At 43.4% G+C, this 22955-nt stretch overlaps 1 protein-coding gene across 3 annotated transcripts in view; it reads left to right on the top strand.

Annotated features, from left to right (window-relative positions):
- The first annotated feature begins 2753 nt into the window (after nucleotides 1-2753).
- RHOBTB1 (Rho related BTB domain containing 1) overlaps nucleotides 2754-22955 on the top strand; it is a 95288-nt gene continuing 75086 nt past the window's right edge. For all 3 annotated transcript variants that reach the window (XR_012220632.1, XR_012220631.1, XM_073548288.1), the window contains exons 1-2: nucleotides 2754-2904; nucleotides 14598-14703. The gene's annotated coding sequence lies outside the window, so the exon portion shown is untranslated. The remainder of the gene's footprint in view (nucleotides 2905-14597; nucleotides 14704-22955) is intronic.

Below are 22955 nucleotides of genomic sequence, written 5' to 3'. Positions count from 1 at the left end.
GGGCGACTGCACCACTGTGTCACGTGGAGGGGTCCCAGGCATTTTTTGCTTCGATTGGTTCCATGTTGCTTCACACAAGCCAAATCTTGCAGAGCCAACAACTCTGCAGTTTGCAAACCAAGACTGACAAACCCAATGCTTTACTGCAGGGTTTTTAAATGGAATCTGTGGCCATGAGCCATGTTTAAGACCCAGTCTGGAGGGAGTGAACCACCCCACTACCATCCTGTAGTTCGCTCCAAAAATAAAAACCCTTGACGGGTTTTCCTAAACATTGCATTGGTCAAATAACTTGACAAGGTCCACACTTACTTTCATTTTGCACAGCTACATCTGTGACTGCAATGCACTCCAGCAGGTTTAAGACCCAGTTCACATCCGTAGGGACACATATCGACCCTCGCATATAATCCCCCTCACTGCCTCACAGTTATCCCAAATTTAATGTTATTGAAGTCTAGACTCTTTTGGTGCACAAACCCATTTTAAAAGTCAGAAGAAATGACCTATTTTGACCTTTTTTGCTGACCATTGTTTGAAAATTATATGCAATCAATCGTGATGGCTGCTGTCTGTCGAAAAACAGGTCTGTCATGATGAATTGCTTTGCTTTTTGTTGATTGAAACCAGACATGTATGGCATGTTAAGCCAAATGTTTGTAACTTTGTACAAGCCAGTTACACTCTTTTATATGAAATGGTAATTTGTCAATGCTCTTTGTCTGTACGAATAATCTGGAGATCAACTGATCTGCCAGGTCTAGTAGTTTGTGTGTGAAAAAATACACCTAAAGAGGTATTGCATCTAAACATTGTATCACTTATCACTCCACTAGATAGGTGATAATTGTTTGATTGGCATGAGTACAACCACTGGGACCCCACAGATTGCCACAATGAGGGACTTGTGTTCCATAGTCTTGAATGAAGGAAGCTTGTCATGTATGTGTCCTGCCATTTTGTTGAAAGGTAGTAGGATAAAAAATAGATAAGCAGTTAGTGTAGTTAGGGAGGGATAGGGATTTTTTAGTTAATTTATATTAGAAAACAGTTGAAATTATGGCACAAAATAAATAGGGATTTAAAATGAAAATGACATTGCCTTCAGACCTGTCATGGTCCTGTTAAGGTCGGCGTGCAGCCACCGCTGAGCAAGGACTCACCCACACTGCAGAGGGGCCCGGGGTCAGACACGGCCGGATAGTTCAAGGAAACAGGACCTGGAGAAACTAAAGTCAGTGAGCAGTGAAGGACCTACGGTCATGTGACCACAAGGGGGCGGGGCTTAGCGTCCTGCTATCAGAGATAGGCAGAACACTAATACAGGAATTCTCAAAGTCAGACAATCCAGGTCATACACAGAGATAACAGTAAAGTACCAGGGATGAGACAGAACGGAGAGTCGGGGCCAAGCAGAGATCAAAACCAAACACACATAGAAGGTACCAAGCAGAATCCAACAAGCAGTATCCAGAGAACAGACCGAGTCATACACAGAGTATCAGATAAACAAGAACACAGCACAAGCACACTCAGGGATCACCACACTATGCCAAGGGCGAAAGTATAACTGATGAGGATAGGAGCGTCCTGAGGCTATAAGAAGCCTTTCCCAGAACCAGGGAAGAGGCCACAATCATAAGCCCCAGGTGTGCAGGTAAGCCTGCACTAGGATCACAACCTTTAACCCCAGAAATGCCAGTCATCAGCACTGGTTCCAGACATTAACCCCACGTGTGCGAGTCAAACTCGCACTGAGATCATGACAGACCACCCCTCTTATCGAAATGTTGTGGAAGGACCTGAAGGGAGCAGTTCAAGGTGGAAAACACACCAACATAAAAGAGTTGAAGATATTTTGTAGAGAGGAATGTGATAAAAATTTTCGGTTGATGTACAGAACTATGCATTTCTTCTTGCGTAGAGCAAGACAGGGAGCGGGGAGCAGCTGAATAAGCCCCGCCCATCGGACCGGATTGCGGCTGTTTACATACATCTGAACCGACATAAAAAAGGTATTTATGCATGTAAGGTGCGGGGTCAGAGGGAAGCAAAAGTACTAAGAGAATCCTTATGTGACACACAATTGAATTATATCATTATAGGATATCTCAAAAAAGGGGTGACAGATTCCCTTTAATTGGCCGGCACGTTCACCAGACTTGACCCCAATGGATTTTTTCTTTTGGGGAGTACTCGATGACAAAGTTTATAGTCGAAAACCAAAAAGTGTCAGTGATTTGAAAAATTACATAAGAGATGCATTTCAAGAAATTAATACCCAAAGAGACTTGAGCAAAAATGTTTGTCGAAGCGTAAGAGGCAGACTTCAAAGCTGTGCAAATTGTGATGGAAAACAGTTTGAGCACCTGCGTTGATAAAATTTAAGGGCTTTTGTATTATTGTTCAGAACAAAACTTAATTGTCAATGTTATGCTTGTGTTAGTAAAAATAATTTTATACTGTATGTAAATCAAAATAAATGTTATTATTTTCTGTCCACCTACTTTTGGACCACCCTGTATATATATTTCATGCAGTCATTTGCAGAAAAGGTAAAAATTTCCCTCTGGCGAAACTGCTGGACATAAGCACATGTATTGATCAGAAGGTGCTTCGCCCGAGCAGATCACACCAGGTGACAAACCAGGCTGCTTGTTTGCAGAGACTCTACTCTGGAGCTCAGTCTACTGACCCTGATAAGGTGTACTAAGCCAGTTGTGTTTACACTGTGTTGCAATAGAAAATGAAATTGTAGGTGTGCTGTAGGTGTGACAACCTCTTTAGGGGCCGGGTCTGGACCGAGTAAAAGCTTGTATAGGTGAGGTATTGTAAACCCATGATCCAGGTGATATAGAGTCAGACGGTGGCTGCCGGAGAGATTTCTGTGACTCCTTACACCAGGTATGGCTTCTACAAGCATTCTCTAGGCAAACTGCATCTCAATGGGTTCATTTGTTGCTGACGGCTCAATGATTTTACACTCAGTGTTTTATATAACAGCTGTGTAATAGTTCTCAGGGTGCAAATGGGCTTTCTATGAAGCAGCTGATACTGTCCTGGAATCAGATTGGGCTGATTTTGTAGTTTATTTCACATATGTAAGTAGCTTACGTGTTTATGACTGCAGCCAAATGAGATTAGAAAGACCTGATTATATAGGATAAGGCAAGAAAAGTTGGAAATTGTCAAAAAAGTTTTGGTAATGTGTTCTTGTGGTGCAGACAGCTGTGAGCAGAGCACATCCACAGAGCTTTCAGAATAACAGCATGCTGGTGACTCTCCACCAATGAGCATCGCTCAGAACAGCCTCGAAGAAAATTGCTGACAGGGCATCACCTGGCACATCCCCTGGCAGGATGCCTAACACAACTTATTGTACAGGGGGAGCTTTTTGCCTACTTGTTTAATATGACAAAGCCCTTTTTTTATTACATACTAGCTGAAGAGCCCGGCATTGCCTGGGCATAGTAACCAACTGTGGTTAGTTATAACAAATTATAATGATTATATTGCACCGTGCATCTAATCCTATCCTGTGTGATACTGACTGCTGAGCCGTGTATCTAATCCTATTCTGTGTGATACTGACTGCTGAGCTGTGTATCTAATCCTATCCTGTGTGATACTGGGCTCCCCCTGCAGTCTGTGTCAGAGGGTGGTCTGTGTTGGCACGGTAATAAATTGTGTTATTTCCAGCTTTACAGAAGGACGATAACACCATAGAAATGATAAGAATAATAGGCCTCAGTTACCACAACTGTCTACAAAGAAAACTGTTGCTGATAGCAACCAATCACAGCTCATTTTTCATCTTTTAAACAGCTCTGGGACAGCGTGGCGAGTTTTGAGTGGCGACTTTTGCGTTTCGACTTTTATGTGGCGAAGTTGGTGTATGTGTGGTGAAATGTGTGCTGAGGGTATATGTGTTGAAGCACATGGTAGTGTGTGGCGCATTTTGTGTGTGTTCGTATCCCATGTCAGGGCCCCACCTTAGCAACTGTACAATATATACTCTTTGGCGCCATCGCTCTCATTCTTGAAGTCCCCCTTGTTCACATCTGGCAGCTGTCAATTTGCCTCCAACACTTTTCCTTTCACTTTTTCCCCATTATGTAGATAGGGGCAAAATTGTTTGGTGAATTGGAACGTGCGGGGTTAAAATTTCGCCTCACAACATAGCCTATGATGCTCTCGGGGTCCAGACATGTGACTGTGCCAAATTTTGTGGCTGTAGCTGCGACGGTGTGGATGCCAATCCCGGACACACACACACACACACACCCCTAGATAAAAGGGCTTTTTATACTCTGTACAATCATATATTAGGCTATAATAACCCATTTGTGTGAATTTTGCCACGTGTGACAAATGGGCCACTTTTTCTCAGGCGCCATCCTAAGTGCATTTGTGTGGTATCAACGTTGCACCTTTTTTTTTTCTTATCCATTTTTCTTTTATTGAAGAGGGGTATTTGTTCTCATCCCAATAAATAGAATCCTAGAAAATAATATTTTTATTAAAATCTATCACTAAAAAAACAGATCCGTGAGACCCAGTTGCATAACGGCAAGAAATCGGAAGGGTTAAATGGATCCTCATAAACTTGAATGGTCGATAGTCATACTCAATAACTCTATATACTCAATAACTCTATATACAGTGTGTGTGTGTGTATATATATATATATATATATATATATATATATATATAGTGCTGTTGGAGAAAAAAAGGAAAAAAAACAGACACCACATAGACGTGTCACTTGGATGTGTTAGGCTAGTTTCACATTTGCACTTTTGAGCGCAGCGACGGCCTGCGCACGGTCGCCGCTAAGCCCCGCCCCCTGCCACGCCTCCGCCGGTAGCTCAAAAGCGCAAATGTGAAACTAGCCTTAGTGAGGCCCCGTTACACACAACGATGTCCCAGCGATCCCACCAACGATCCGACATGATGGCATCGCTGGGACATCGTTAGGCTGATCGCTGGTGAGCTGTCACATAGACAGCCCCTCCAGCGATCAGGACCAGCGAGCAAGCTGGTTTCCAATGTAAACAGCGGGTATCTACGAGCCACGCAGCTCTTGGATACCCGCTGTTTACCAAAGATACCAGCGTGCGCTGGTATCTAGGGTAAACAGCGGGTATCCAAGAGCCGCGCGGCTCTTAGTTACCCGACGTTTACGTTGGAAACCAGCGTCCAGTGACGCTGATCGCTGGTGTCTCGCTGCCACACGCAGCGAAGCGTGCTGGCCAGAGGGAGACCAACGATCAAAAAATGGCCCAGGACGATCGTGCACGATCAGCGATACCTGGCAGGGGGGCCGGTCGCTGATGGATGTCACACACAGCGATATCGCTGGAGAGATCGCTGATGCGTCACAAAATCAACGATATCCCTGTGTGTGACGGGGCCCTTAGGCTTACAAAAAAATCCAGACAGTACAACTGCTAATCGTTCCTTGTAAGATGTGGGTGCACGTTCCAATGGAGTGGACCACTTGCTCATTGAAATATTAGAACATATAGAGGTAGATAGATCAGGACTCTAACTTTGCCTCAAATAATTTTGATTTTCCATAGTCAGAACAAAACATTGCATACAAAAATATTTTTTCTTGTAAGAAAAGTTTTGGGTTGAAGACCTTTCATCTGTTATGGAATAGGGCTCAACAAAGGATTATGACTGAGGGTTCTGGTGAGAAGGCACTATGGGTGATGTGTCCTGTGTATCGGACTTTGTTACATGTGGTCAAGGGGAACATGCAACTCGTGCACCTCGTCCACATGCTGTGTAGTCAGATACAGAAGGGATACCACCTTTTGAACCTTGTCACCAGGATCTTCATGGTCCTTTCGTCTACCTTGCTCTATACAATGCCATATATTATGCTGTCCGCTTATACTTTATACTAGCTTGGCCCGTGCGAAATTTTCGCACATTGGTCATCGGGGGCGCAAGCAATTTCAGAAAAAGCAAGCTGGTCAAATGTAAATGTATTTCATGAGCTGATGAACGCAGACAGGTATTTATATATGTAGATTGGTTATACAATAAATTGTTTTGATAAGTAGAGGCCAAAAAATGTTTTCCGGTTGAGGTGCCACCTGCAGGTCATTCTGTCTTTCTACAGGTTTATGAAAATCAATGTTTAAACTGTATTTAGTGATAAAATCATGAATGTGCGGTTTGTTCGGCTGTTTTCTTGCTGAAGGGAGCAAGTTTACCTTTCAAATGGTGTATCGTGTGGGTGTGGGGCAAAGTAATGAGCGAAAAAGCAGTGCATGTTTACAAATGTGTTGGTAGTGTGCTTTGGGGTACTGTGGTGCCACCTGCAGGTCACTTTTCCTTACTGCAAGTTTATGAAAATTAATGTTTAATCTGTATTTTGTGATCAAATCGTTGATGTGTGGTTTGTTTGGCTATTTTCTTGCTGAAGGGGGCAAGTTTACTTTTCAAATGGTGTATCATTTGTGTGTGTTTGGGTGCAGTATGAACGGGGATTCAAAGGAATCACCGAAAAACAGTGTTTAGAAATAATAGAATAGATACCGGTAGTTGTTTTGTAATATTCCAATTTTCCAAAGCTACAGTTTTCTCTAAATATGCTGGTTGAACTCAAAGGAAGCTGTATGAATCCATTAATGCAGTAAATGACCAGTTCACTTATTTATGAAGGACTGGTCAAAATTAGATTAATAGATTGGGTTTCAAATTTAAAAGACTAATTTCATGCAATTACATATGTATAATGACACCCATAATCAATAGGGTGTGTCTAATTCACTCTCTGTGTCATCTTTTCTTAGATTACCTTTGTGTTTTTCCTTCACATGTAGGTTTCTGACTTTCACTGTTGAGTGGTTGTCCAGGTCTGTACACTTCTGTGTCGGTAATCGAGCGTCATTGATGACATTGTGTGCACCAGCCTTATTATTAGAAGAGAGCACTGACAGACAACCCTTATAAGCTTTAAAAGGGTGGTCCTAAGTCCAAAGTAATTTTCCTCTTTTAACCCAATACTGCATATTTAAAGGCATAATCTATATAATTTTCTAAAATACTTGAATTAAAAATTGCCTATCCTTCCCTCACGTTACTATTTAACTGCTTGCCTATTTTGTTTTCACCTTTTGATGACGCTTTGTTTGAGAATCTCTGTGCATGCTGGGATACTCAAATGAAGCATCATCACGTGGCAGAGCCTGTGGTCACTGTCCCTGCCCTCTCTCTGAACCAAAGCGCCATCATTGACGCTCATTCCAGAGGCTGGGTTACTCACCGCTCTGTCACTGTGCGATGTGCGCAATTACAGCACACTTTCTGTCACCGACTCAGATCAGTAGTAATGAGCTGGAAACGAAGAGCTTTGTCAGAATACCCAGCATGCAGAGACCAATGATGTCACTTTTGGGGTGACGCATGCTGGCATTCTGACAAAGTGCTCTGTTGGCAGCTCATTACTGCAGATCTGTGCCGGCATAAGAGAGTGCGCTGTCATTGTGCACGTCGCACAGAGTGCAGGGACTAGCCCAGCCCCTGAAATGAGCATTACTGATGACGTTTCATTTCAGAGAGAGGGCAGCGACTGCGGCAGTAGCTAGTCTGCACCCTCTGCCCCCTGATGACGCTTCATCTGAGAATCCAAATATGCACTGGGATTCTCAAAAGGAGCATCATCAAAAAGGAAGTGAAAAAAATAGAAAAGCAGTTAGTGTATTTAGAGAAGGATTGGGAATTTTTAATTCCAGTATATTAAAAGCTAAATTGAAAGAAATTAACTGGAGTATAAGTTGGTATACGTGCAACGTGTAGGAGCATGTTCACACTGGCCATAAACAAACAAACCCACCTGAGATAGAAACAAAACGAACATGTACCCTGCTATAAGTAAGTAAAAAGCAATAGTGCATATACCGTAAATAACATAAGGTACTTAGTAAACACTGTTTTTTATTTTTAGAAAAGCTTTAAAGCCATCCCACGAAAGCCAAGTAGGGACAGTCCAAACCTCTTGTAATAAAACTTTATCATGTGTAAAAATAACCTCAATGTGAATAAGGGTCGAGCAGGACCAGGGTCCAACTACTGACACCCAGCAATGGGTAGCTATATAAATGTAATGTCCAGCTTAAAGAAAGCCCTCGGGTGCAGGAAATTAAAGCGAAGCCAAAAGAAATCAACTAGAGTGTAAGTTAGTATACATGCAACGTGTTGGAGCATGTTCACACTGGCCATTCAGGCTGAGTGCAGACGGTCTTTTTAGCCCTGTGGATGGAAGAAATCCGCAGGCCAAATGACCTGCATTTTTCCAGCGGATTTCTTCCATTTTTCATGCGTTTTTTGTGCGGTTTTCCTTCACGGTTTTCCCCCTGCGGATTTGGACACAGGGGAGGTGGAAAACCGCACAAAAGTAGTAACATGCTGCGGATTTTGTACCGCAGGAAAACCGCGCGGAAAAATCCGCAGCGTCTGCACAGCGTTTTTTTTTTTTTTATTTTAAGGCTACTGTACATCACAATGCGGATATGCAACGTTTCTGCGCCGTAAAATCCGCTGCGGATCCGCTGCAAATCTGCATCGTGTGCACACAGCCTTAAAGGGAATATCTCACCACTTTTGTAGCATATCATGTAAAAATATCATTCAATTTAGTGTCAGCTCTGCATTATCCAAGTACTTTTTATACCCCTTGACTCCCCACCAATGATACATAAATACTGTTTTTATTCCTCCTGCGGTGTATGTAAACATGCTCAGTCCGGTCCGATGAGCGGGGCTTATTTCCCCCCCAAAATTAAAAGTATTACGAAACATACATGTCTCTTCTTTATCCATACCATTGTTTATCTAAGGCTGGGGTCAGACTTGCGAGAAACTCGGACGAGTCTCGCACGTTAATACCCGGCACTGCCGCCGGCACTCGGATCGGCATGTATTTCTATGCAGCTGAACGCTCTGATCCAAGTGCCGGCGGCAGTGCCGGGTATTGACGTATGAGACTCGTCCAAGTTTCTCGCAAGTCTGACCCCAGCCTTAAAATAAAAATGTTGGGCTGCCACTATGGCGCTACTGATAGCACAGTGAATGATTATTTCAAGTCTCGTCATCAGGCCCGCCTAACGGTAGAAACGAAGCTATATTCAGTGATAATAAAAAAGGCAGGCACGAGAACATACATGACGTGTATGACCAGCAGACTGCACCGAGGAAGGCTCCAGCGTCTGACTATATTTTCTAATAATATCTTCTCTTTAAACATCTGTATCTCTAGAGAAAAGCAAGTCGTAGATCAATTTCTTCTGCATTTATGGGATGGCCTTGGCTCGCTCTGGAGTTGGCGCCTTTCCAGTCTCACGTCTTTGCTGTAATAGCAAGAAACGTAATCACGGTGAAACATCAGACTTACGCCCGAGTTCTGTAAAGGAAGTAGTATAGAACTCTCCGATAGGAATGTGAGACAACTTCTGCACATGTGCTGGAATCATGTCTGGGCGTCTTCCATGTACAGTTTTTACAATACCAAACATACAGTTCTTAATTTAGATGTCTGTTATCAAAATGTAACAAACTGTGCACATTCCTCAGAAAGTACAGAGGGGTTTGCTTTAACTTCCAGAAACAAGTAACATTTCCAAAAGTTTCTAAAACTGCAGCCCCTTTTAAGTAAATATAACGCAAGGGATACGGACACCTTCGGGGGTATTTTTGTTCTACTTTAATGCATGTGTTTGGGGCTAAAAAACAAATTTTAATTTAAATTTATTTTTTGTCTACCCTCTGCGTTACACTATCTATTTCTGGCTGAAGAGTGAGTTAACTGACAATCTGTCAGTGAGCACATTCTGACACAGAATTTGTAACTCTATTATCAATCTTTGAGCAGGTGCAGACGAGCGGATTTTCGGTCCAAGTGCGTTCCGACAAAACATAGGAACCAACCCTGACTAATGTTAATCTATAGGGCTGTGCACATGTCGTTTTTTTTCTTCGGATTGAGTCTGTCCAAGGAAAAAAATTGCAGCATGCTCGAGTTTGACCAATGCTCGGATTGCAGTCAGCCACGTAAGTCAATGAGTCCGTGGAAACCAATCGGACTGCACTCGAATGTCATCTGAGTGCAATCTGATTTCCACATGCTAACCAAAACAAAAAGATGTATACATTTTTTTTTCTTCATCTTTTCCTCATCCGCGAGAATCTAATAATGATGTGATCAAATTCTGATCGAGTTTGATCAGAGTGTGATTTGCATAAACGTCCCGAATCTCTTGGATGAGAGACTATACGCTCGTCTGCACCTGCCCAGCTTTACCTTGATGTAGTTTGTCATCATAAGTCAGCTGTGAGGAGCTTAGAAAAAGATAGATAAAAGAGTTTCAAACTTCGTCACCGAATGAGCTCACTGACAGATTCTCAGTTAATCCCATTCTGCAACTAGCAATGGGAAGAGGAAAAAATGGCCTTGAAAGGCAAATGGTGCAACATTTATAATGAAACCCAATTGAAATGATTATTTTTAGCTCAAAGCAGAAGGAAGTAAGTACAGGAAAAAAGCTGCCCTTGAAGGTGTCCATATTCTAAGAAGGGCTCCTTCACACATCTGTGCTTAAACATGTACGTGAAAAAACAGTACCAGTGTCATCACCGGTGTGTTAGATCAGTGTGTCATCACCGGTGTGTTAGATCAGTGTGTCATCACCGGTGTGTTAGATCAGTGTGTCATCACCGGTGTGTTAGATCAGCGTGTCCTCACCGGTGTGTTAGATCAGTGTGTCCTCACCGGTGTGTTAGATCAGTGTGTCCTCACCGGTGTGTTAGATCAGTGTGTCATCACCGGTGTGTTAGATCAGTGTGTCATCACCGGTGTGTTAGATCAGTGTGTCCTCACCGGTGTGTTAGATCAGTGTGTCATCACCGGTGTGTTAGATCAGTGTGTCATCACCGGTGTGTTAGATCAGTGTGTCCTCACCGGTGTGTTAGATCAGTGTGTCATCACCGGTGTGTTAGATCAGTGTGTCATCACCGGTGTGTTAGATCAGTGTGTCATCACCGGTGTGTTAGATCAGCGTGTCCTCACCGGTGTGTTAGATCAGTGTGTCATCACCGGTGTGTTAGATCAGTGTGTCCTCACCGGTGTGTTAGATCAGTGTGTCATCACCGGTGTGTTAGATCAGTGTGTCACCACCGGTGTGTTAGATCAGTGTGTCCTCACCGGTGTGTTAGATCAGTATGTCATCACGGTGTGTTAGATCAGTGTGTCCTCACCGGTGTGTTAGATCAGTGTGTCATCACCGGTGTGTTAGATCAGTGTGTCACCACCGGTGTGTTAGATCAGTGTGTCCTCACCGGTGTGTTAGATCAGTGTGTCACCACCGGTGTGTTAGATCGGTGTGTCATCACCGGTGTGTTAGATCAGTGTGTCCTCACCGGTGTGTTAGATCAGTGTGTCATCACCGGTGTGTTAGATCAGTGTGTCACCACCGGTGTGTTAGATCAGTGTGTCCTCACCGGTGTGTTAGATCAGTGTGTCATCACCGGTGTGTTAGATCAGTGTGTCACCACCGGTGTGTTAGATCAGTGTGTCACCACCGGTGTGTTAGATCAGTGTGTCACCACCGGTGTGTTAGATCAGTGTGTCATCACCGGTGTGTTAGATCAGTGTGTCCTCACCGGTGTGTTAGATCAGTGTGTCATCACCGGTGTGTTAGATCAGTGTGTCACCACCGGTGTGTTAGATCAGTGTGTCACCACCGGTGTGTTAGATCAGTGTGTCACCACCGGTGTGTTAGATCAGTGTGTCATCACCGGTGTGTTAGATCAGTGTGTCCTCACCGGTGTGTTAGATCAGTGTGTCATCACCGGTGTGTTAGATCAGTGTGTCACCACCGGTGTGTTAGATCAGTGTGTCACCACCGGTGTGTTAGATCAGTGTGTCACCACCGGTGTGTTAGATCAGTGTGTCCTCACCGGTGTGTTAGATCAGTGTGTCCTCACCGGTGTGTTAGATCAGTGTGTCCTCACCGGTGTGTTAGATCAGTGTGTCACCACCGGTGTGTTAGATCAGTGTGTCCTCACCGGTGTGTTAGATCAGTGTGTCACCACCGGTGTGTTAGATCAGTGTGTCATCACCGGTGTGTTAGATCAGTGTGTCACCACCGGTGTGTTAGATCAGTGTGTCACCACCGGTGTGTTAGATCAGTGTGTCACCACCGGTGTGTTAGATCAGTGTGTCATCACCGGTGTGTTAGATCAGTGTGTCCTCACCGGTGTGTTAGATCAGTGTGTCCTCACCGGTGTGTTAGATCAGTGTGTCACCACCGGTGTGTTAGATCGGTGTGTCATCACCGGTGTGTTAGATCAGTGTGTCCTCACCGGTGTGTTAGATCAGTGTGTCATCACCGGTGTGTTAGATCGGTGTGTCATCAGTGTGTCCGTTTTTACCATCAGTGTTTTTCCAGTTTGTATAAAGAAAGAGAGTACAAGGGTATGTGCACACGGTGCGGATCACCCTGCGGATTTTTCCGCGCGGATTTGGCTAAATCTGCAGGTAAAATGACCTGCATTTAACCTGCAGATTTAGTGCGGATTTTGTGTGGTTTTCTCTTGCATTTTGGCACCTGCGGATTCCTATTATGAAGCTGGTGTCAAAAGGCTGCGGATCCACACAAAAGAATTGACATGCTGTGGAAATGAACCCGCAGCGTTTTTTGTTTTAGGTTCACTTTAATGGTACTGTACAACATAGCAAATTCTGTTGCGGATCCGCAGTAGAATCTGCAAAGTGTGCACATACCCCAAAGCTTTTTCTATACTTTGCAACGTTAAACACGGACGACATATGGATGTGTGAATGTTGAATGTTCCCATAGGCTCACATTCTCATATGGCCACGTTCACACAGTCGGTATTTGGTCAGTATTTTACCTCAGTATTTGGAAGGCAAAATCTGGAGTGGAACAATCAGAGGAAAAGTATAATAGGGACACGTCACCACTTCTGTATTTATCACCCACTCCTGGTTTTGGCTTACAAATACTGATGTGAAATACTGAACGTGTGAACATGGCCTTATAGAGGCTAAATAGAGGTGGACATGAAGTACTTTCTCGGGGGCAGGTTAAATGAGCTGTCCATCTCTGATTTTTTTTCTAAAACAAAAATAACTGGGAAGGTTGCAAAATAATTAAGTAACCAAGATTCACCTTACTAACGCCCCTGCCTGCCTTTCTTACACTGCTGGGTCCTCCACTAGTCTTCATACTTGTGATTCGGCCTGAACAGGCAAGTGACATCTGCAGCTAATGCCTGATCACAAAGCGTCACCTCAACCTGTGCAGTCAGTGACTGGCTGCAGCAGTCATATGTCTGTTGGGACCAAGCAGGAGGTACAGAGGTAGAGTTGAGTATGATTTAATGTATGGTAGATTAAAAATGTCTCCCTTTGGGAGAAAAATGGACGATAGGCTCCATTTAACCAGTCCAGCTTTTTTCTTCTCTCAAGATAGGCAGCTATTGAGATGCTTTTCTTCTTCATCCTACTCAACTCATCATGACAGAAGGTTATTATCTGTCTATGGTCAACTTTACTAATTAAAAAGACTTATTCTGGCGAAGACTCAGAACCATAAACTAAGAGGACTTTATTCTACATCATATTCATAAAAGCCCCATTGGGGACAGTGCCGATAATGCCTGTAAAGCGCTGTGGAATTAATGGTGGTATATAAGTGAGTGACATAAATAAATGTGAACAGAGCCTTACTGGTAATTTTATGAACATGATGTTGAATAAAGTCGTCTTACTTTGTGGTTCTGAGTCTTCGCCAGCCTATCAGTATGTATTTGGAGTGTGGGAGGAAGAACCCAGAGGAAACCCACACCAACACGGGAGAGCATACAAACTCCTGGCGGATGTTCTCCTTAGTGGGATTTGAACTCAGGACCCCAGTGCTGCAATGCTAACTACTGAGCAACCATGATGCCCACATGTCCATTTATAGTTCCCATTTGTCTGTTCTAGTGATATGCGAGTAGCATCGTTGCTTGGGTTTTCCCGAGCATGCTCGGGTGAGCTCCGAGTATTTTGGCGTGCTCGGAGATTTAGTGTTTGTCGACACAGCTGCATGATTTGCGGCTGCTAGACAGCCTGAATACATGTGGGGGTTGCCTGTTTGTTAGGAATTCCACACGTTTTCAGCCTGTCTAGCAGCTGCAAACAATGCAGCTGTGTCGACAAACACTAAATCTCTGAGCACGCCAAAATACTCGGAGCTCACTTGAGCATGCTCGGGAAAACCCAAGCAACGAGTATACTCGCTCATCACTAGTGTGTTCCCAACATTCAAAACATATAAACAGAATGAGCATCCTGTGCAGTCCGATGTCAAGGGCAGAGAGGCTCTTCTGATTTCCATAGTGCCCATCTGCAGAATGAAAAAATCGTCCTGCAAGGAGAACTAGAACAGACAGACGGAAAACACAACAGGACATGTGAACAGAGCCTGTGCGTCGCCATTCAAATTCCTAATTTCCCTAGTTGCTGTCCGGGATATTGTTACTTATTTCTGTCGCTCACAGACTGTTTCATCTTACAGCTACCCACATACAAAGAACAAGGAAGAAGACTGCATGAGAATAATTCATTCACTGCCTTTGCCGGAGGAATTCCTGAAGATGGCGTGTTTTTCTTTCTTTTTTGTGGTAAGAGAACATTTCCCATCCCAGATATGTAACACTTTGCAAGACGTCTGTGATGTGGTATTGTTGGCAAACAGATCTACAAAACATACTCTCCAAAAATATTATCAACAAAAACTATTGACTGACAGAAATCTTCAAGGGGACCTGTCAGCTGATTCATGCTGCCTGAGCCATGGGTGGCATAAAGCACAGAACGGTTCCTATATACTAGACGTGGGCGCAAGCAGCGTGAATCAGCTGACAGGTAATCTTCCAGCTCTAACTAATCGATCTCTGACATTTAACATGCTCGCACTGGAAGTACGTCACTAATACCGCTCATTGTCTCCCGAGTCACATGACCGTGGGTCGCCAATGGGTTGTCATGACATCCCAGGGCCTGCAGCAGACCCCTGTAGTTGTCATTTCCAGATTGCTATGAGCGCCGCCCAGAGGTCAGCGCTCATAGCAAGTGATCATTTTAAGGTACTGTGACACTTAGGCTAGTTTCACATTACCGTTTACGGCCGCAGAGTCGGGCTGCGCACTGCTGCAGCTAAGCCCCGCCCCCTGCCGCTCCTCCGCCGGTAGCTCCGCCAACAGATGCATGACGCTGCATGCATCCTGTGTCCCCTATCTTTAGCACTGGGGACGCAGGCCGTGCGCAGTATGCGTTTGGCGGCGCATGCATCCTTTTGACGCTGCACCGAGCGCGCCAAATTGCAACCTGTTGAGTTTGGCGCTGGTCGGCGCAGCGTCAAAAGGACGCATGCGCCGCCAAATGCATACTGCGCACGGCCTGCATCCCCAGTGCTAAAGATAGGGGACGCAGGACGCATGCAGCGTCATGCGTCTGTAGGCGGAGCTACCGGCGGAGGCGCGGCAGGGGGTGGGGCTTAGCGGCGGCCGTGCGCAGCCCGACGCTGCGGCCATAAACGCTAATGTGAAACTAGCCTTAGCGATGCACCAGCTATCCCGACCAGCGATATGACGCGGTCAGGATCGCTGGTACATCGCTAAGTGGCCGCTAGTGAGCTGCCACACAGGCAGATCTCACCAGCAACATCGCAGCGGTCGGGGGTCGGTCGCTACTTACCTGTCAGACGAGGCGATGAAGACGTCCTCCCACCCGCATCCACGCGTCGCTCGTCTCCACAGCAGGAAGCCCAGCAGGAAGCTGACGACGAGAAACGGTCCAGGCCGTTCTCGCGCGATCAGCGATGGTCAGCGGGGGAGCCGGTCGGAGGTAAGTATCAGACATAGCGATATCGCTAGCAATATCGCTATAACGTCACAAAAACCAGTGACGTTATAATAATATTGCTAGCGATATTCCTTAGTGTGACAGACCCTTTAGCTACATAGAGCAGGGCTCTGTGTAGCACAAGCGATCGGATGATCGCAGCTTCTAGTCTCCCATGGAGAATATTGAAGCAAGTAAAAAAAAAAAAAATGTTTTTTTTAAAAAAGTCTAAAAATATATAAAAGTTCAAATCACCCCCCCATTCCTCCATTCAAAATAAAACAATAAAGAAAAAAAATACACATATTTGATATTGTCGCGTTCAGAATCGCCCGATCTATCAATATGTAAAAAGAATTAATCTGATCGGTAAAAGGCGTAAAAAGAGAAAAAGTCAAAACGCCAGAATTACATTTTTTCCGTCACCACAACATTGCATTAAGCTGCGTAAACTTACGATTAAAAGATCATATCTGCACAAAGATGGTGTCATTAAAAACGTCAGATCGGCTCACAAAAAAATAAGCCCTCACCCAACACTAGATCACGAAAAATGGAGACTGACATATTACAAATAAAGTCACATGCAAAAGAACATCATATGCTCAGCTTACCCATAATATGATTGTGTTGCATGGAACGGGGAGAGAAAAAGGCTGTGTTGACAGGTGTTTCGCATGAGCTTTGTCAAAGGTCCTTGTTTGATGTTCTTTTGCATGTGACTTTATTTATTTATGTCAGTCACTAAGTGTTTTGTCAGGCTTCAACTGAACCAGCTGTAGCGATTCTCTAAATGCATATATTTATATGTCTGATACTTTTTGATATTTCCTGCACAATTACACTTTATTATCTTCTGACGTCAACACTGATTCAACCTCCAAATTTTTCATATAATTATTATTGCAAAATTTGATGTAAATTCAATAAACTTCATATTTTTAATTTTAAATAAATACACTCCCAAGTGTTTTTTGTAGGCTATATATTTAATTGTTTTCCTGATTTAAAACCCCACCTTAATAACTTATGGGGGACAACGTGTTTGCAACAGGTATCGGCTCCTAACCTATTATACACAAATCAATTCTGTGAATCTAATCCTGCTGCTAAGTTTAGCACAGGCAATTGGACACTCGCAACTTCAAGTCTCCTAAGGGACTAACAAATACAGTAAAAAGTAAGAAAATAAGTGTTTAAAAATATGAAAAAAAACACAGAAAAGTTCCAATCAGCCTCTTTTGCCCCATTAAAGATAAAACAATAAAAAGCACATATTTGGCAATGTGCAATCAAAACATCAAATAAATTAATACGATTAGTAAACGCAATAAGAGGCGATCAAAACATTGTATCTAACCCAAGATGGTATTGGTAAAAGTGTCCTCTCAGGGCACAAAAAATAAGCCCTCACTCAGACCCAGAACCAAAAAATAAAAAAAACTTGGAAAATGGCGACGTAATCAAAAAAAACTTTTTTTTACAAATTTCCCAAACATTTTTCACCACTTAAATTTAAAAAAAAACGAACAATACATGTTTGGCATCTGCACACTCATACTGACCTGGACAATCATATTGCCAGGTAAATAAAAAAAATCCAAAAACATTTGTGAAATTGCACTTTTTTGCAAATTCAACGCACTTTGATTTTTTTTTTTCGCTTTCCAGCACATCACGTGATAAAATGAATGGAGTCATTCAAAAGTACAACAAGCCCTCATACAGCTATGGACATGGAAAAATAAAAAAAAAGTTAAGGCTCTTCGAATAAGGGGATGAAAAAACGAAAACGCAAAAAAAAAAAAGGAAAATTGCAAGGTCATGAAGGGGTTAAGTAATAATGTGATAGTCTTGTGCTATGGTTTAGGATTATTATTGCCTATTTGTTTTTTGTGGGAAATAGGTATATGTTGGTGTTTTGAGTACAATACCCTTACTATCATTCACAGCAATTATTTTATTCCTTTATAAAGGTCTATTTGCTTTAAGGAATGACCTGCCATATAACATGTACTTTATGGCTCTATCAACTCAAACTCTTCCAAACTATGTTGTAAAATGAATAGCAGAATGGAAAAACCTACGGTAATTCCAGCACAATAATACCATCTAGCTATAATATCAGCCGGAAAAAAATGTTTTCTGAGATTTTTTTTTTTTTTACTCGCCAACGAACGACCGGTCATTCATCAATTTGTATGGGGGCCGTACCTCCCCAGTATCTAGTTTTGGCCAATGAAAAAAATACAACACGCACCACAAGGTATTGTTGTTTTATAACGATAGCTCAGTGAGTGATACCACTGTGTGGCTACACATTACGTGAATGTTGGAGATTTCATCAGAAGAATACATCAGAAAATTCACCTGATGTTTCTGTGTACTCTCTGTTCTTGAACAATCCTCTGCCCGTCCGATTTTATCTTCTGCCATCTGCATCAGTGTATTTGCCTGTGTGTATTGTCAGCTGAATACTAGCAGAGCTCAACTATCCTGCCCTTCTACACAATAGCAGTATAGAGCTGTGCTTGTTGACAGCTGCTGACAGATAATTTTTGTGAAACTGCAAATGACACTTTATTGATGTGTATGTCAAAAGATATTCATATGCATCACCAGTTTCACATCACCGATCTCTCAACACCAGGCAACAAGCACAGTTCAACTAATCTTAGCCCCTCTATACAGAGCCCCATCTTGCAGTATCTCCTCTTTTCTGTCCCCTGTATGCAGAGCCCCTGCAGTATATTTTTCTTCTTAGCCCTTCTACATACAGCCTCCTCCTGCAGAATACTCTGCCGCACCTCAAGCTCACTAGACATCTTTGAGCCTGTTTCAGAAGAAGAAGTTTCCAAGCTCCTCACTTCTGCTCGGCCTACAACCTGCAGCAGTGACCCTATTCCTTCACAGCTCCTGCAGTCTCTCTCACCAGTGGTCACCACTCACCTGACTAAAATATTTAACCTCTCTCTTTCTTCAGGTATATTTCCCTCCTCATTTAAACATGCCATCATAACCCCTTTACTTAAAAAGCCATCCCTGGACCAGAACTGCACTGCTAACTACAGACCTGTCTCTAACCTTCCCTTCATCTCTAAACTCCTGGAACGCCTGGTCCACTCCCGTCTAATCCGCTATCTCTCGGATAACTCTCTTCTCGACCCCTTACAATCTGGTTTCCGCTCTTTACACTCTACTGAAACTGCCCTCACTAAAGTCTCTAATGATTTAATAACAGCTAAATCGAAAGGTCATTGCTCCCTGCTGATTCTCCTGGATCTCTCTGCCGCATTTGACACTGTGGATCACCAGCTCCTCCTCACTATGCTCCACTCTATAGGCCTCAAGGACACAGCCCTCTCCTGGTTCTCCTCCTACCTCTCTGACCGCTCCTTCACTGTATCTTTTTCCGGCTCCTCTTCCTCTTCTCGTCCCCTTACTATCGGGGTCCCGCAGGGCTCAGTCCTAGGCCCCCTCCTCTTCTCTTTATACACTGCCCCTATTGGACAAACAATCAGCAGATTTGGGTTCCAGTATCATCTCTATGCTGATGACACCCAATTATACACTTCTTCCCCTGACATCACCCCTACCCTAATTCAAAATACCAAGGATTGTCTGTCTGCTGTCTCTAGCATCATGTCCTCCCTCTATCTGAAACTAAATCTCTCTAAAACTGAACTTCTTGTGTTTCTCCCCTCTACTAACCTCACTCTACCTAACATCGAAATAACCCTGGAGGGTTCAACCATAACTCCCAAGCAGCATGCCCGCTGTCTTGGGGTCATATTCGACACTGAACTTTCCTTTACTCCCTACATCCGATCACTCAGTCGCTCTTGTCACCTGCATCTTAAAAACATCTCCAGAATCCGACCTTTTCTCACCTTTGAAACTGCTAAGACTCTTACTGTCGCTCTTATTCATTCTCGTCTGGACTACTGCAACTCTCTTCTGATCGGTCTCCCTCTTACCAAACTTTCTCCTCTCCAATCCATCTTGAATGCGGCAGCCAGGGTCATATTTCTGTCCAGCCGCTTCACCGATGCCTCCATCTTATGCCAGTCATTACACTGGCTACCTATTCGCTACAGGGTCCAGTATAAACTCATCTCTCTCACCCATAAAGCTCTCCACTGTTCTGCACCGCCTTATATCTCCTCTCTCATCTCTGTCTATCGCCCTACACGTGCCCTCCGTTCTACAAATGACCTAAGACTAACATCCCCCGTAATCCGAACCTCGCACCTCCGTCTCCAAGACTTCTCTCGTGCTGCTCCAGCTCTCTGGAATGCACTTCCCCAGACGATCAGACTGATACCTAGCCCTGACCTATTCAAGCGCGCTTTGAAAACCCATCTCTTCAAAGAAGCCTATCACATCAACTACTCAGCAAGCTAACTTTGCCCTGTTCCCTCCTTCCAAATATTATTCTGAATCTGCACCCTACTATTCATCTGTCTCCACACCCTTCATGCACATAACTGCACTTGATACTTGTCTATTGCACTTAAACACACGGGCTGATGACCGGATCATGCAGCTTTATATGAAAATCCCTATTATAATTGCCAGACCTGAATTAACAAGCATTTCTCACCTACTGTGTCCCCCCATTTCCTTGTAGATTGTAAGCTTGCGAGCAGGGACCTCACTCCTAATGTCATTGTTTGAATTGTCTTAACTTGTATTGAATTTATTGTCTGTACATGTCCCCGCTTAATTGTAAAGTGCTGCGGAATATGTTGGCGCTATATAAATAAAAATTATTATTAATTATTATTATTATACCTGTTCTCTCAGCTCCCAATATACAAACCCCTCATGCAGTACATATTTCCTCTCAGCCCACTGTATACCGCCCATCCTGCAGTGTATCTGAGCCCTATATCTTTATGCTACTGAGGCTGAAAGTGCACCAAGGGGGCACGGTTACCTGCTACTACACCGATCCTCTTCATCATTCCCAAAATTGCAAGCTATCTTTGATCCAAAGGAAAAGTGGATAACTTAACGATTGCAGGGTGTCTAATTCACAGATATTTATCTTTCAAAGGTAAGGGCCAAACAGATATTAGTTGTATAGTTCCTTGGCTGCAAGTAGAAACATAGATAAATATTCAGGTTAGTGCCTCTTTTATCTACCGTTCTGCCAACACTCTTCTCAGAGTAGACGTTTTCATTCAATTAAAGTGCAAAACTTTCTGCTGATTAAATTTTAATTATATTCTAACTGTCACTGTAAGACCATTGTGTGACTCAGGTTATTGGCCTGATGAACTATACACATAGTTTAGGTAATCTGTCATTCTGTCAAGTTATTTTTCTTAAACCATGTTTGTAGTCATAAAGGTACCTGAAATAACCTGCACATGTAATTACGATTGTCCTCTAGAGGGCGCTAAAATACAGTAGTGCTCTATCCATGTTCTCACGCCTAGCCCAGAATGTCTTTATGCATTTAAGCAACAGTGGTAGAATTTCTAATCTAGAAGGCAGGTGGAAAGTTGACTTTTTAATTCTCCTATTGTAACAAATGCACAGCAAAAGATTTTAGGGCACAACGGAATTGAGAAAATAATTTCATAACTTATTTGCAAAAGCTGCTAAACTTGTTTTGCATTGACACTATACGGGTAGAGTTGAGCAAACCCAAAGTTAAAAGTTCGGCGTTCGTACCGCTGCCAAATGCTGAACACTGACTTTCCCTGGAAGTCCGTCGCATTGTTACTGAGTTGCGGTGGAAGTGTGTTTCAGAGAGAGAGCAAGAGAAAGATTTTTATTTTCCTTACTCAGATGCATGGGGTTCTGGTTCAAGTTCAGAACAGTTCTGTTACCAAAACTGAACTTTGGAATAAAGTTCAAGTTAGGTACCAAAACTCAAACCTCCACCGGTCCGCTCATCCCTATAGCTGGGTTTTCTGGTTTAGAAACCTTATTATAAAATACTCGGGAGGGTCTTTTATTCAGAATCTCCCTTTCTTACCCCTCAGGACCTGCAACATCAGAGACTTTTTTGGACAGCTTATTGATTTCAAAGGGCTGGGAGTCTGGGACTAATGTTTATTTTTTCCACTTGTCGGAGCTGCAGGAAAACTGGACCCTTCCCACAGGGCTTTCTTGCAGATCGCTATTTCAAATGGGACTCGGGAGTAGGACATCATGAGATTTGCCAATCAGCAAAAGATCCTAATAATGTTGGGTTTACAGGCCACGATCTATCCCATTAAATGACTGCCAATCGGCATTCGCTTACTGATCTATGCAGGGTCGGACTGGGGTGTCTGGGGCCCACCAGGGGAATGGACTCTAGGGCCCCACCCTACAGCTATATACAAACATCTGTCAGTCGTTATCCCCATTATAGTGGAGCATCTGCTGTAAAATTCAGGTGACTCCTGTACATCTACTGTGCGTCACCACAAAAGGGATGTATAATTACAGTTGTTTACATTAATAGGGTTCTTTGGTTAGAACAAGTTATCACCAATCCATGGGCTCCACAGGATAGGTGATCGCTTAAGTCCAACCATTAGAAACTGCACCAATTGGAAGAATGAAAAAGTTTTATCGCTGATAGGACACTTATCCCCATTTTAAAATGGAGCGGCAGGTGGGATATCTGACCAAAGCTCCATTCGTTCTCTTTGGAGCATCTAGAAAAAAGTGGAGCCACTGAGGGAAAGAATGGATCAGTGGTCAAATCAGACATGCCACTCCAGTCTAATGGGGATAAAAAGTTCCACATTTTGCTGAATGGGTCCAAGTAGTCAGACCCCCACCAATCAATACGTTATCACTTATCCTGTGGAGAGATGATTACTTTTTTCCCCAGGAAACCCCCTGTAAGTGCATCTCTGCAGCTGTGTACACAGCATTTAATCTCTAGTTGAAATAAAGAATCTTCTCCTAAATAATATCAGAGAGAACAAATGACCGCCATACACAACACAATCCATTATACCAAGACCAATACCACCACATACAGGAAGAAATACCAAAACACCTTGATCAGAACACATGGAGA

The sequence above is a fragment of the Dendrobates tinctorius genome, unplaced genomic scaffold (assembly GCF_039654945.1).
Source record: "Dendrobates tinctorius isolate UK_male_01 unplaced genomic scaffold, ASM3965494v1 ptg000156l, whole genome shotgun sequence".
NCBI classification, from domain to species: domain Eukaryota; kingdom Metazoa; phylum Chordata; class Amphibia; order Anura; family Dendrobatidae; genus Dendrobates; species Dendrobates tinctorius.
This window is presented reverse-complemented; position numbering and strand designations above follow the sequence as displayed.